The sequence below is a fragment of the Lissotriton vulgaris genome, unplaced genomic scaffold, assembly GCF_964263255.1.
Source record: "Lissotriton vulgaris unplaced genomic scaffold, aLisVul1.2 SCAFFOLD_595, whole genome shotgun sequence".
Lineage (NCBI taxonomy): Eukaryota > Metazoa > Chordata > Amphibia > Caudata > Salamandridae > Lissotriton > Lissotriton vulgaris.
In genome coordinates, this window is record NW_028241900.1 from 42864 (window position 1) to 58496 (window position 15633).

At 39.5% G+C, this 15633-nt stretch overlaps 10 non-coding genes across 10 annotated transcripts; all 10 read left to right on the forward strand.

Annotated features, from left to right (window-relative positions):
- Window positions 1–1485: 1485 nt before the first annotated feature.
- On the forward strand, window positions 1486–1557 carry TRNAP-UGG (transfer RNA proline (anticodon UGG)). Its single transcript has one exon. It is a non-coding gene; the product is annotated as a tRNA-Pro (tRNA).
- Window positions 1558–1857: 300 nt separating this feature from the next.
- Window positions 1858–1930, forward strand: TRNAV-CAC (transfer RNA valine (anticodon CAC)). The gene has a single exon. It is a non-coding gene; the product is annotated as a tRNA-Val (tRNA).
- Window positions 1931–4077: 2147 nt separating this feature from the next.
- On the forward strand, window positions 4078–4149 carry TRNAP-AGG (transfer RNA proline (anticodon AGG)). The gene has a single exon. It is a non-coding gene; the product is annotated as a tRNA-Pro (tRNA).
- A 1902-nt stretch (window positions 4150–6051) lies between these two features.
- On the forward strand, window positions 6052–6123 carry TRNAP-UGG (transfer RNA proline (anticodon UGG)). Its single transcript has one exon. It is a non-coding gene; the product is annotated as a tRNA-Pro (tRNA).
- A 300-nt stretch (window positions 6124–6423) lies between these two features.
- On the forward strand, window positions 6424–6496 carry TRNAV-CAC (transfer RNA valine (anticodon CAC)). The gene has a single exon. It is a non-coding gene; the product is annotated as a tRNA-Val (tRNA).
- A 2135-nt stretch (window positions 6497–8631) lies between these two features.
- On the forward strand, window positions 8632–8703 carry TRNAP-AGG (transfer RNA proline (anticodon AGG)). Its single transcript has one exon. It is a non-coding gene; the product is annotated as a tRNA-Pro (tRNA).
- Window positions 8704–10657: 1954 nt separating this feature from the next.
- Window positions 10658–10729, forward strand: TRNAP-UGG (transfer RNA proline (anticodon UGG)). The gene has a single exon. It is a non-coding gene; the product is annotated as a tRNA-Pro (tRNA).
- Window positions 10730–11029: 300 nt separating this feature from the next.
- Window positions 11030–11102, forward strand: TRNAV-CAC (transfer RNA valine (anticodon CAC)). The gene has a single exon. It is a non-coding gene; the product is annotated as a tRNA-Val (tRNA).
- A 2215-nt stretch (window positions 11103–13317) lies between these two features.
- TRNAP-AGG (transfer RNA proline (anticodon AGG)) lies at window positions 13318–13389 on the forward strand. Its single transcript has one exon. It is a non-coding gene; the product is annotated as a tRNA-Pro (tRNA).
- A 1930-nt stretch (window positions 13390–15319) lies between these two features.
- TRNAP-UGG (transfer RNA proline (anticodon UGG)) lies at window positions 15320–15391 on the forward strand. The gene has a single exon. It is a non-coding gene; the product is annotated as a tRNA-Pro (tRNA).
- Window positions 15392–15633: the final 242 nt, after the last annotated feature.

Below are 15633 nucleotides of genomic sequence, written 5' to 3' on the forward strand. Positions count from 1 at the left end.
ACAAAGAGACCAATGATTTTTATTAAAAGTTGTCATGTGTTTTTGTTACCTTGCACCGGCCAAAAAGTGCCGGAAATGACTTCATTTGCAGTCACTTGAAAAGTAGGGATTCTCAAATAAATGGTAAGAGGTTGGAACAAATCTAAAGGAATGCATGGCATATCTATATGTATGTGTACGCAGGTATCCATATATAAAGATAGATAGATAGATAGATAGATAGATAGATAGATAGATAGATAGATAGATAGATAGATAGATAGATAGATAGATAGATAGATAGATAGATAGATAGATAGATAGATAGATAGATAGATAGATAGATAGATAGATAGATAGATAGATAGATAGATAGATAGATAGATAGATATTGGGAGAGAGAGAGTGTTACTATAAACTGAGACTTTATTTTCCATCAAGCTGTCTTTCCTTTCCTTCAGGAGCAGAATGTTCTGATCATCAGCGCTCCAGAATCTAGTGCTTGGTTGGCAAGCATCACACATTGTGATGTGTTAGCTAAGAGTTCCATGTCGTTCAGACTCATATATTCCTCTGTAGTTGTACCTTGGTGATTCAACAAAATGTGGCATCATAAGCAGCATTCTACTGCCATAGACTGGGCAGAAAAAACATTTAGAATTTCACTGAAAAAGAAAAAAAGCATACTTAGGCAGAGCTTTCTGGACAGTAAGGACATTAGAGTAAGTGATGAATAAGCACTGCTTTTGTTAATTTACATAGGCAGAACAGAGACTGCTGGGAAAAGCCTGAAATTAAAGGCACAGAAAATGCCTGCTTCTGGATAGAACACTAAGAAGGGTTGAAAGTTTTTTCTCTGACCCTGGCCACTCTTACAAGCAATCCTATGATAGTCAGAAGGACCCACCCTAAAAAGGAAGGGACAGCCATTTGGACCCTTTCCACCTTTTCTATATCTCGCCTGATCGAGCCTGATCGAGCGCTGATTGAGCGGATTAGCACATGTACTTCTCATTTTGGGAAGGTATTGCTTAGCTTGCTACCAGCAGCTCAGTTATGTTATGATGTTAGAGGCTTGCATGGAATGCTTTAGTCCTGCATTAGGCCGTTTTTATTGCTACTTGCATTCAAGGGAAAGATAATTAGCCAGAATCTGTGGCCCAGTTATTCACCTTGGCATTCCGATTTGCACAAAGGGAATAAGCATTTGAGAGAAAATGCAACATGTGTTTCTTATGTTGCTATGAACAGCTTTTTATTCTTTCTCTTTAGGGTCTAGCCAATGCAGAAATAGATAAATAAGTGCTGACTTTCTGTAAGACGTGTCCAATGCTGGGACAAAATAAAAGGGGACACTTATAAATGATAGTGATATCATTTGAGAAAGGGTAAGTTGACACTGAATTTCATGTATATTCACAGACCAAGCATGAAAAAGTCCCCAGCATGATCTTCATTGCGTGCTTAGAGCTGGTATTAGCTTTTCAGAGGTGCGGGCCTTTCGAAGGCTCGTTGGTCTAGGGGTATGATTCTCGCTTTGGGTGCGAGAGGTCCCGGGTTCAAATCCCGGACGAGCCCTTTCATTGGTGCTTTTTTAAAGTAGTATTGCAGTATGCATTTCAAAGCCAATATCAATTTTCTCTTTGCAGTAGTGGATGAATATTTGCTAGAGTCTCATGCTTTTAACCTTGCCCTGCCTGAGCAACTAGGAAACATTTCTCTTTAAGCATTTTGCAAAAATGCTGAACTTGCATGGCATATACAAGCGTTCAGCTAGGGCTGTCTGGGAAGGTTGCATGAAAGAAATCTAAAACCAGAGGCCCTTGGAATAGCCTGTTTTGAGAAGTTTCATCACAGAAGAATCAACTGTAGACATCTGTTTCTGTAGTGTAGTGGTTATCACGTTCGCCTCACACGCGAAAGGTCCCCGGTTCGAAACCGGGCAGAAACAGTTGTTATATTGTCTTGGCTGCAATGTTGAGAGGTGCCGTTTTGCCATGAAATTGTCCAGGCCCTGAAGATGGTTTCATGCAGACTCGTTCCAAGAAAGTGAATTCTCCTAAAAACACTAAAGTAATTGGCATGTGGATGTATCTGTTGATTCACAGACCTCGCTTTGAAAAGAGCCCTGCATTCTGTTCATTGCTCACCTAGAACACGCATTAACTTTGGGAATTGTTGGCACCAACAGGCATCTTAGTTTAGTGGAGTGTTTCTGGTGTTTAAGTGCAGAAGCCCTGGGCTCAATTCCTTGGTGACCCTTCTCAAGGTGATGATACAAATGCATCGTCACCTTTACGTTTAATGTCAGAATTGTTTATTTCTATTTGGTGGTGTATGAATGCTTGCAATAGTATGTTGATTTTTTCTAGCCTTGAATGAATAAAAGCAAATCACTCCTCTTTATGTATTTTTCTAATACATTGATATTTGCATCTCCTTTCCTAGCCTGCATTTTTCATTATCTTACAGGCTGTATATAATAAGTATCAATTCAGGGGCCCTTCTTCTACTTAATTCACAACTGTTCTATCCCGGCATTGATAATCAATCTACATCTGCTTCTGTTGTGTATTGGTTATCATGTTTACCTGACGTGTGAAAGCCCCATGTTTGACAGTGCGCGTTAACAAAGAGACCAATGATTTTTATTAAAAGTTGTCATGTGTTTTTGTTACCTTGCACCGGCCAAAAAGTGCCGGAAATGACTTCATTTGCAGTCACTTGAAAAGTAGGGATTCTCAAATAAATGGTAAGAGGTTGGAACAAATCTAAAGGAATGCATGGCATATCTATATGTATGTGTACGCAGGTATCCATATATAAAGATAGATAGATAGATAGATAGATAGATAGATAGATAGATAGATAGATAGATAGATAGATAGATAGATAGATAGATAGATAGATAGATAGATAGATAGATAGATAGATAGATAGATAGATAGATAGATAGATAGATAGATAGATAGATAGATAGATATTGGGAGAGAGAGAGTGTTACTATAAACTGAGACTTTATTTTCCATCAAGCTGTCTTTCCTTTCCTTCAGGAGCAGAATGTTCTGATCATCAGCGCTCCAGAATCTAGTGCTTGGTTGGCAAGCATCACACGTTGTGATGTGTTAGCTAAGAGTTCCATGTCGTTCAGACTCATATATTCCTCTGTAGTTGTACCTTGGTGATTCAACAAAATGTGGCATCATAAGCAGCATTCTACTGCCATAGACTGGGCAGAAAAAACATTTAGAATTTCACTGAAAAAGAAAAAAAGCATACTTAGGCAGAGCTTTCTGGACAGTAAGGACATTAGAGTAAGTGATGAATAAGCACTGCTTTTGTTAATTTACATAGGCAGAACAGAGACTGCTGGGAAAAGCCTGAAATTAAAGGCACAGAAAATGCCTGCTTCTGGATAGAACACTAAGAAGGGTTGAAAGTTTTTTCTCTGACCCTGGCCACTCTTACAAGCAATCCTATGATAGTCAGAAGGACCCACCCTAAAAAGGAAGGGACAGCCATTTGGACCCTTTCCACCTTTTCTATATCTCGCCTGATCGAGCCTGATCGAGCGCTGATTGAGCGGATTAGCACATGTACTTCTCATTTTGGGAAGGTATTGCTTAGCTTGCTACCAGCAGCTCAGTTATGTTATGATGTTAGAGGCTTGCAAGGAATGCTTTAGTCCTGCATTAGGCCGTTTTTATTGCTACTTGCATTCAAGGGAAAGATAATTAGCCAGAATCTGTGGCCCAGTTATTCACCTTGGCATTCCGATTTGCACAAAGGGAATAAGCATTTGAGAGAAAATGCAACATGTGTTTCTTATGTTGCTATGAACAGCTTTTTATTCTTTCTCTTTAGGGTCTAGCCAATGCAGAAATAGATAAATAAGTGCTGACTTTCTGTAAGACGTGTCCAATGCTGGGACAAAATAAAAGGGGACACTTATAAATGATAGTGATATCATTTGAGAAAGGGTAAGTTGACACTGAATTTCATGTATATTCACAGACCAAGCATGAAAAAGTCCCCAGCATGATCTTCATTGCGTGCTTAGAGCTGGTATTAGCTTTTCAGAGGTGCGGGCCTTTCGAAGGCTCGTTGGTCTAGGGGTATGATTCTCGCTTAGGGTGCGAGAGGTCCCGGGTTCAAATCCCAGACGAGCCCTTTCATTGGTACTTTTTTAAAGTAGTATTGCAGTATGCATTTCAAAGCCAATATCAATTTTCTCTTTGCAGTAGTGGATGAATATTTGCTAGAGTCTCATGCTTTTAACCTTGCCCTGCCTGAGCAACTAGGAAACATTTCTCTTTAAGCATTTTGCAAAAATGCTGAACTTGCATGGCATATACAAGCGTTCAGCTAGGGCTGTCTGGGAAGGTTGCATGAAAGAAATCTAAAATACATTGATATTTGCATCTCCTTTCCTAGCCTGCATTTTTCATTATCTTACAGGCTGTATATAATAAGTATCAATTCAGGGGCCCTTCTTCTACTCAATTCACAACTGTTCTATCCCGGCATTGATAAGCAATCTACATCTGCTTCTGTTGTGTATTGGTTATCATGTTTACCTGACGTGTGAAAGCCCCATGTTTGACAGTGCGCGTTAACAAAGAGACCAATGATTTTTATTAAAAGTTGTCATGTGTTTTTGTTACCTTGCACCGGCCAAAAAGTGCCGGAAATGACTTCATTTGCAGTCACTTGAAAAGTAGGGATTCTCAAATAAATGGTAAGAGGTTGGAACAAATCTAAAGGAATGCATGGCATATCTATATGTATGTGTACGCAGGTATCCATATATAAAGATAGATAGATAGATAGATAGATAGATAGATAGATAGATAGATAGATAGATAGATAGATAGATAGATAGATAGATAGATAGATAGATAGATAGATAGATAGATAGATAGATAGATAGATAGATAGATAGATAGATAGATAGATATTGGGAGAGAGAGAGCGTTACTATAAACTGAGACTTTATTTTCCATCAAGCTGTCTTTCCTTTCCTTCAGGAGCAGAATGTTCTGATCATCAGCGCTCCAGAATCTAGTGCTTGGTTGGCAAGCATCACACATTGTGATGTGTTAGCTAAGAGTTCCATGTCGTTCAGACTCATATATTCCTCTGTAGTTGTACCTTGGTGATTCAACAAAATGTGGCATCATAAGCAGCATTCTACTGCCATAGACTGGGCAGAAAAAACATTTAGAATTTCACTGAAAAAGAAAAAAAGCATACTTAGGCTGAGCTTTCTGGGCAGTAAGGACATTAGAGTAAGTGATGAATAAGCACTGCTTTTGTTAATTTACATAGGCAGAACAGAGACTGCTGGGAAAAGCCTGAAATTAAAGGCACAGAAAATGCCTGCTTCTGGATAGAACACTAAGAAGGGTTGAAAGTTTTTTCTCTGACCCTGGCCACTCTTACAAGCAATCCTATGATAGTCAGAAGGACCCACCCTAAAAAGGAAGGGACAGCCATTTGGACCCTTTCCACCTTTTCTATATCTCGCCTGATCGAGCCTGATCGAGCGCTGATTGAGCGGATTAGCACATGTACTTCTCATTTTGGGAAGGTATTGCTTAGCTTGCTACCAGCAGCTCAGTTATGTTATGATGTTAGAGGCTTGCATGGAATGCTTTAGTCCTGCATTAGGCCGTTTTTATTGCTACTTGCATTCAAGGGAAAGATAATTAGCCAGAATCTGTGGCCCAGTTATTCACCTTGGCATTCCGATTTGCACAAAGGGAATAAGCATTTGAGAGAAAATGCAACATGTGTTTCTTATGTTGCTATGAACAGCTTTTTATTCTTTCTCTTTAGGGTCTAGCCAATGCAGAAATAGATAAATAAGTGCTGACTTTCTGTAAGACGTGTCCAATGCTGGGACAAAATAAAAGGGGACACTTATAAATGATAGTGATATCATTTGAGAAAGGGTAAGTTGACACTGAATTTCATGTATATTCACAGACCAAGCATGAAAAAGTCCCCAGCATGATCTTCATTGCGTGCTTAGAGCTGGTATTAGCTTTTCAGAGGTGCGGGCCTTTCGAAGGCTCGTTGGTCTAGGGGTATGATTCTCGCTTTGGGTGCGAGAGGTCCCGGGTTCAAATCCCGGACGAGCCCTTTCATTGGTGCTTTTTTAAAGTAGTATTGCAGTATGCATTTCAAAGCCAATATCAATTTTCTCTTTGCAGTAGTGGATGAATATTTGCTAGAGTCTCATGCTTTTAACCTTGCCCTGCCTGAGCAACTAGGAAACATTTCTCTTTAAGCATTTTGCAAAAATGCTGAACTTGCATGGCATATACAAGCGTTCAGCTAGGGCTGTCTGGGAAGGTTGCATGAAAGAAATCTAAAACCAGAGGCCCTTGGAATAGCCTGTTTTGAGAAGTTTCATCACAGAAGAATCAACTGTAGACATCTGTTTCTGTAGTGTAGTGGTTATCACGTTCGCCTCACACGCGAAAGGTCCCCGGTTCGAAACCGGGCAGAAACAGTTGTTATATTGTCTTGGCTGCAATGTTGAGAGGTGCCGTTTTGCCATGAAATTGTCCAGGCCCTGAAGATGGTTTCATGCAGACTCGTTCCAAGAAAGTGAATTCTCCTAAAAACACTAAAGTAATTGGCATGTGGATGTATCTGTTGATTCACAGACCTCGCTTTGAAAAGAGCCCTGCATTCTGTTCATTGCTCACCTAGAACACGCATTAACTTTGGGAATTGTTGGCACCAACAGGCATCTTAGTTTAGTGGAGTGTTTCTGGTGTTTAAGTGCAGAAGCCCTGGGCTCAATTCCTCGGTGACCCTTCTCAAGGTGATGATACAAATGCATCGTCACCTTTACGTTTAATGTCAGAATTGTTTATTTCTATTTGGTGGTGTATGAATGCTTGCAATAGTATGTTGATTTTTTCTAGCCTTGAATGAATAAAAGCAAATCACTCCTCTTTATGTATTTTTCTAATACATTGATATTTGCATCTCCTTTCCTAGCCTGCATTTTTCATTATCTTACAGGCTGTATATAATAAGTATCAATTCAGGGGCCCTTCTTCTACTCAATTCACAACTGTTCTATCCCGGCATTGATAAGCAATCTACATCTGCTTCTGTTGTGTATTGGTTATCATGTTTACCTGACGTGTGAAAGCCCCATGTTTGACAGTGCGCGTTAACAAAGAGACCAATGATTTTTATTAAAAGTTGTCATGTGTTTTTGTTACCTTGCACCGGCCAAAAAGTGCCGGAAATGACTTCATTTGCAGTCACTTGAAAAGTAGGGATTCTCAAATAAATGGTAAGAGGTTGGAACAAATCTAAAGGAATGCATGGCATATCTATATGTATGTGTACGCAGGTATCCATATATAAAGATAGATAGATAGATAGATAGATAGATAGATAGATAGATAGATAGATAGATAGATAGATAGATAGATAGATAGATAGATAGATAGATAGATAGATAGATAGATAGATAGATAGATAAATAGATAGATAGATAGATAGATAGATATTGGGAGAGAGAGAGCGTTACTATAAACTGAGACTTTATTTTCCATCAAGCTGTCTTTCCTTTCCTTCAGGAGCAGAATGTTCTGATCATCAGCGCTCCAGAATCTAGTGCTTGGTTGGCAAGCATCACACATTGTGATGTGTTAGCTAAGAGTTCCATGTCGTTCAGACTCATATATTCCTCTGTAGTTGTACCTTGGTGATTCAACAAAATGTGGCATCATAAGCAGCATTCTACTGCCATAGACTGGGCAGAAAAAACATTTAGAATTTCACTGAAAAAGAAAAAAAGCATACTTAGGCAGAGCTTTCTGGACAGTAAGGACATTAGAGTAAGTGATGAATAAGCACTGCTTTTGTTAATTTACATAGGCAGAACAGAGACTGCTGGGAAAAGCCTGAAATTAAAGGCACAGAAAATGCCTGCTTCTGGATAGAACACTAAGAAGGGTTGAAAGTTTTTTCTCTGACCCTGGCCACTCTTACAAGCAATCCTATGATAGTCAGAAGGACCCACCCTAAAAAGGAAGGGACAGCCATTTGGACCCTTTCCACCTTTTCTATATCTCGCCTGATCGAGCCTGATCGAGCGCTGATTGAGCGGATTAGCACATGTACTTCTCATTTTGGGAAGGTATTGCTTAGCTTGCTACCAGCAGCTCAGTTATGTTATGATGTTAGAGGCTTGCAAGGAATGCTTTAGTCCTGCATTAGGCCGTTTTTATTGCTACTTGCATTCAAGGGAAAGATAATTAGCCAGAATCTGTGGCCCAGTTATTCACCTTGGCATTCCGATTTGCACAAAGGGAATAAGCATTTGAGAGAAAATGCAACATGTGTTTCTTATGTTGCTATGAACAGCTTTTTATTCTTTCTCTTTAGGGTCTAGCCAATGCAGAAATAGATAAATAAGTGCTGACTTTCTGTAAGACGTGTCCAATGCTGGGACAAAATAAAAGGGGACACTTATAAATGATAGTGATATCATTTGAGAAAGGGTAAGTTGACACTGAATTTCATGTATATTCACAGACCAAGCATGAAAAAGTCCCCAGCATGATCTTCATTGCGTGCTTAGAGCTGGTATTAGCTTTTCAGAGGTGCGGGCCTTTCGAAGGCTCGTTGGTCTAGGGGTATGATTCTCGCTTAGGGTGCGAGAGGTCCCGGGTTCAAATCCCGGACGAGCCCTTTCATTGGTACTTTTTTAAAGTAGTATTGCAGTATGCATTTCAAAGCCAATATCAATTTTCTCTTTGCAGTAGTGGATGAATATTTGCTAGAGTCTCATGCTTTTAACCTTGCCCTGCCTGAGCAACTAGGAAACATTTCTCTTTAAGCATTTTGCAAAAATGCTGAACTTGCATGGCATATACAAGCGTTCAGCTAGGGCTGTCTGGGAAGGTTGCATGAAAGAAATCTAAAATACATTGATATTTGCATCTCCTTTCCTAGCCTGCATTTTTCATTATCTTACAGGCTGTATATAATAAGTATCAATTCAGGGGCCCTTCTTCTACTCAATTCACAACTGTTCTATCCCGGCATTGATAAGCAATCTACATCTGCTTCTGTTGTGTATTGGTTATCATGTTTACCTGACGTGTGAAAGCCCCATGTTTGACAGTGCGCGTTAACAAAGAGACCAATGATTTTTATTAAAAGTTGTCATGTGTTTTTGTTACCTTGCACCGGCCAAAAAGTGCCGGAAATGACTTCATTTGCAGTCACTTGAAAAGTAGGGATTCTCAAATAAATGGTAAGAGGTTGGAACAAATCTAAAGGAATGCATGGCATATCTATATGTATGTGTACGCAGGTATCCATATATAAAGATAGATAGATAGATAGATAGATAGATAGATAGATAGATAGATAGATAGATAGATAGATAGATAGATAGATAGATAGATAGATAGATAGATAGATAGATAGATAGATAGATAGATAGATAGATAGATAGATAGATAGATAGATAGATAGATAGATAGATAGATAGATAGATAGATAGATAGATAGATAGATAGATATTGGGAGAGAGAGAGCGTTACTATAAACTGAGACTTTATTTTCCATCAAGCTGTCTTTCCTTTCCTTCAGGAGCAGAATGTTCTGATCATCAGCGCTCCAGAATCTAGTGCTTGGTTGGCAAGCATCACACATTGTGATGTGTTAGCTAAGAGTTCCATGTCGTTCAGACTCATATATTCCTCTGTAGTTGTACCTTGGTGATTCAACAAAATGTGGCATCATGAGCAGCATTCTACTGCCATAGACTGGGCAGAAAAAACATTTAGAATTTCACTGAAAAAGAAAAAAAGCATACTTAGGCAGAGCTTTCTGGACAGTAAGGACATTAGAGTAAGTGATGAATAAGCACTGCTTTTGTTAATTTACATAGGCAGAACAGAGACTGCTGGGAAAAGCCTGAAATTAAAGGCACAGAAAATGCCTGCTTCTGGATAGAACACTAAGAAGGGTTGAAAGTTTTTTCTCTGACCCTGGCCACTCTTACAAGCAATCCTATGATAGTCAGAAGGACCCACCCTAAAAAGGAAGGGACAGCCATTTGGACCCTTTCCACCTTTTCTATATCTCGCCTGATCTCGCCTGATCGAGCGCTGATTGAGCGGATTAGCACATGTACTTCTCATTTTGGGAAGGTATTGCTTAGCTTGCTACCAGCAGCTCAGTTATGTTATGATGTTAGAGGCTTGCATGGAATGCTTTAGTCCTGCATTAGGCCGTTTTTATTGCTACTTGCATTCAAGGGAAAGATAATTAGCCAGAATCTGTGGCCCAGTTATTCACCTTGGCATTCCGATTTGCACAAAGGGAATAAGCATTTGAGAGAAAATGCAACATGTGTTTCTTATGTTGCTATGAACAGCTTTTTATTCTTTCTCTTTAGGGTCTAGCCAATGCAGAAATAGATAAATAAGTGCTGACTTTCTGTAAGACGTGTCCAATGCTGGGACAAAATAAAAGGGGACACTTATAAATGATAGTGATATCATTTGAGAAAGGGTAAGTTGACACTGAATTTCATGTATATTCACAGACCAAGCATGAAAAAGTCCCCAGCATGATCTTCATTGCGTGCTTAGAGCTGGTATTAGCTTTTCAGAGGTGCGGGCCTTTCGAAGGCTCGTTGGTCTAGGGGTATGATTCTCGCTTTGGGTGCGAGAGGTCCCGGGTTCAAATCCCGGACGAGCCCTTTCATTGGTGCTTTTTTAAAGTAGTATTGCAGTATGCATTTCAAAGCCAATATCAATTTTCTCTTTGCAGTAGTGGATGAATATTTGCTAGAGTCTCATGCTTTTAACCTTGCCCTGCCTGAGCAACTAGGAAACATTTCTCTTTAAGCATTTTGCAAAAATGCTGAACTTGCATGGCATATACAAGCGTTCAGCTAGGGCTGTCTGGGAAGGTTGCATGAAAGAAATCTAAAACCAGAGGCCCTTGGAATAGCCTGTTTTGAGAAGTTTCATCACAGAAGAATCAACTGTAGACATCTGTTTCTGTAGTGTAGTGGTTATCACGTTCGCCTCACACGCGAAAGGTCCCCGGTTCGAAACCGGGCAGAAACAGTTGTTATATTGTCTTGGCTGCAATGTTGAGAGGTGCCGTTTTGCCATGAAATTGTCCAGGCCCTGAAGATGGTTTCATGCAGACTCGTTCCAAGAAAGTGAATTCTCCTAAAAACACTAAAGTAATTGGCATGTGGATGTATCTGTTGATTCACAGACCTCGCTTTGAAAAGAGCCCTGCATTCTGTTCATTGCTCACCTAGAACACGCATTAACTTTGGGAATTGTTGGCACCAACAGGCATCTTAGTTTAGTGGAGTGTTTCTGGTGTTTAAGTGCAGAAGCCCTGGGCTCAATTCCTCGGTGACCCTTCTCAAGGTGATGATACAAATGCATCGTCACCTTTACGTTTAATGTCAGAATTGTTTATTTCTATTTGGTGGTGTATGAATGCTTGCAATAGTATGTTGATTTTTTCTAGCCTTGAATGAATAAAAGCAAATCACTCCTCTTTATGTATTTTTCTAATACATTGATATTTGCATCTCCTTTCCTAGCCTGCATTTTTCATTATCTTACAGGCTGTATATAATAAGTATCAATTCAGGGGCCCTTCTTCTACTTAATTCACAACTGTTCTATCCCGGCATTGATAAGCAATCTACATCTGCTTCTGTTGTGTATTGGTTATCATGTTTACCTGACGTGTAAAAGCCCCATGTTTGACAGTGCGCGTTAACAAAGAGACCAATGATTTTTATTAAAAGTTGTCATGTGTTTTTGTTACCTTGCACCGGCCAAAAAGTGCCGGAAATGACTTCATTTGCAGTCACTTGAAAAGTAGGGATTCTCAAATAAATGGTAAGAGGTTGGAACAAATCTAAAGGAATGCATGGCATATCTATATGTATGTGTACGCAGGTATCCATATATAAAGATAGATAGATAGATAGATAGATAGATAGATAGATAGATAGATAGATAGATAGATAGATAGATAGATAGATAGATAGATAGATAGATAGATAGATAGATAGATAGATAGATAGATAGATAGATAGATAGATAGATAGATAGATAGATAGATAGATAGATAGATAGATAGATAGATAGATAGATAGATAGATAGATAGATAGATAGATAGATAGATAGATAGATATTGGGAGAGAGAGAGTGTTACTATAAACTGAGACTTTATTTTCCATCAAGCTGTCTTTCCTTTCCTTCAGGAGCAGAATGTTCTGATCATCAGCGCTCCAGAATCTAGTGCTTGGTTGGCAAGCATCACACGTTGTGATGTGTTAGCTAAGAGTTCCATGTCGTTCAGACTCATATATTCCTCTGTAGTTGTACCTTGGTGATTCAACAAAATGTGGCATCATAAGCAGCATTCTACTGCCATAGACTGGGCAGAAAAAACATTTAGAATTTCACTGAAAAAGAAAAAAAGCATACTTAGGCAGAGCTTTCTGGACAGTAAGGACATTAGAGTAAGTGATGAATAAGCACTGCTTTTGTTAATTTACATAGGCAGAACAGAGACTGCTGGGAAAAGCCTGAAATTAAAGGCACAGAAAATGCCTGCTTCTGGATAGAACACTAAGAAGGGTTGAAAGTTTTTTCTCTGACCCTGGCCACTCTTACAAGCAATCCTATGATAGTCAGAAGGACCCACCCTAAAAAGGAAGGGACAGCCATTTGGACCCTTTCCACCTTTTCTATATCTCGCCTGATCGAGCCTGATCGAGCGCTGATTGAGCGGATTAGCACATGTACTTCTCATTTTGGGAAGGTATTGCTTAGCTTGCTACCAGCAGCTCAGTTATGTTATGATGTTAGAGGCTTGCAAGGAATGCTTTAGTCCTGCATTAGGCCGTTTTTATTGCTACTTGCATTCAAGGGAAAGATAATTAGCCAGAATCTGTGGCCCAGTTATTCACCTTGGCATTCCGATTTGCACAAAGGGAATAAGCATTTGAGAGAAAATGCAACATGTGTTTCTTATGTTGCTATGAACAGCTTTTTATTCTTTCTCTTTAGGGTCTAGCCAATGCAGAAATAGATAAATAAGTGCTGACTTTCTGTAAGACGTGTCCAATGCTGGGACAAAATAAAAGGGGACACTTATAAATGATAGTGATATCATTTGAGAAAGGGTAAGTTGACACTGAATTTCATGTATATTCACAGACCAAGCATGAAAAAGTCCCCAGCATGATCTTCATTGCGTGCTTAGAGCTGGTATTAGCTTTTCAGAGGTGCGGGCCTTTCGAAGGCTCGTTGGTCTAGGGGTATGATTCTCGCTTAGGGTGCGAGAGGTCCCGGGTTCAAATCCCGGACGAGCCCTTTCATTGGTACTTTTTTAAAGTAGTATTGCAGTATGCATTTCAAAGCCAATATCAATTTTCTCTTTGCAGTAGTGGATGAATATTTGCTAGAGTCTCATGCTTTTAACCTTGCCCTGCCTGAGCAACTAGGAAACATTTCTCTTTAAGCATTTTGCAAAAATGCTGAACTTGCATGGCATATACAAGCGTTCAGCTAGGGCTGTCTGGGAAGGTTGCATGAAAGAAATCTAAAATACATTGATATTTGCATCTCCTTTCCTAGCCTGCATTTTTCATTATCTTACAGGCTGTATATAATAAGTATCAATTCAGGGGCCCTTCTTCTACTCAATTCACAACTGTTCTATCCCGGCATTGATAAGCAATCTACATCTGCTTCTGTTGTGTATTGGTTATCATGTTTACCTGACGTGTGAAAGCCCCATGTTTGACAGTGCGCGTTAACAAAGAGACCAATGATTTTTATTAAAAGTTGTCATGTGTTTTTGTTACCTTGCACCGGCCAAAAAGTGCCGGAAATGACTTCATTTGCAGTCACTTGAAAAGTAGGGATTCTCAAATAAATGGTAAGAGGTTGGAACAAATCTAAAGGAATGCATGGCATATCTATATGTATGTGTACGCAGGTATCCATATATAAAGATAGATAGATAGATAGATAGATAGATAGATAGATAGATAGATAGATAGATAGATAGATAGATAGATAGATAGATAGATAGATAGATAGATAGATAGATAGATAGATAGATAGATAGATAGATAGATAGATAGATAGATAGATAGATAGATAGATAGATAGATAGATAGATATTGGGAGAGAGAGAGCGTTACTATAAACTGAGACTTTATTTTCCATCAAGCTGTCTTTCCTTTCCTTCAGGAGCAGAATGTTCTGATCATCAGCGCTCCAGAATCTAGTGCTTGGTTGGCAAGCATCACACATTGTGATGTGTTAGCTAAGAGTTCCATGTCGTTCAGACTCATATATTCCTCTGTAGTTGTACCTTGGTGATTCAACAAAATGTGGCATCATAAGCAGCATTCTACTGCCATAGACTGGGCAGAAAAAACATTTAGAATTTCACTGAAAAAGAAAAAAAGCATACTTAGGCTGAGCTTTCTGGGCAGTAAGGACATTAGAGTAAGTGATGAATAAGCACTGCTTTTGTTAATTTACATAGGCAGAACAGAGACTGCTGGGAAAAGCCTGAAATTAAAGGCACAGAAAATGCCTGCTTCTGGATAGAACACTAAGAAGGGTTGAAAGTTTTTTCTCTGACCCTGGCCACTCTTACAAGCAATCCTATGATAGTCAGAAGGACCCACCCTAAAAAGGAAGGGACAGCCATTTGGACCCTTTCCACCTTTTCTATATCTCGCCTGATCGAGCCTGATCGAGCGCTGATTGAGCGGATTAGCACATGTACTTCTCATTTTGGGAAGGTATTGCTTAGCTTGCTACCAGCAGCTCAGTTATGTTATGATGTTAGAGGCTTGCATGGAATGCTTTAGTCCTGCATTAGGCCGTTTTTATTGCTACTTGCATTCAAGGGAAAGATAATTAGCCAGAATCTGTGGCCCAGTTATTCACCTTGGCATTCCGATTTGCACAAAGGGAATAAGCATTTGAGAGAAAATGCAACATGTGTTTCTTATGTTGCTATGAACAGCTTTTTATTCTTTCTCTTTAGGGTCTAGCCAATGCAGAAATAGATAAATAAGTGCTGACTTTCTGTAAGACGTGTCCAATGCTGGGACAAAATAAAAGGGGACACTTATAAATGATAGTGATATCATTTGAGAAAGGGTAAGTTGACACTGAATTTCATGTATATTCACAGACCAAGCATGAAAAAGTCCCCAGCATGATCTTCATTGCGTGCTTAGAGCTGGTATTAGCTTTTCAGAGGTGCGGGCCTTTCGAAGGCTCGTTGGTCTAGGGGTATGATTCTCGCTTTGGGTGCGAGAGGTCCCGGGTTCAAATCCCGGACGAGCCCTTTCATTGGTGCTTTTTTAAAGTAGTATTGCAGTATGCATTTCAAAGCCAATATCAATTTTCTCTTTGCAGTAGTGGATGAATATTTGCTAGAGTCTCATGCTTTTAACCTTGCCCTGCCTGAGCAACTAGGAAACATTTCTCTTTAAGCATTTTGCAAAAATGCTGAACTTGCATGGCATATACAAGCGTTCAGCTAGGGCTGTCTGGGAAGGTTGCATGAAAGAAATCTAAAACCAGAGG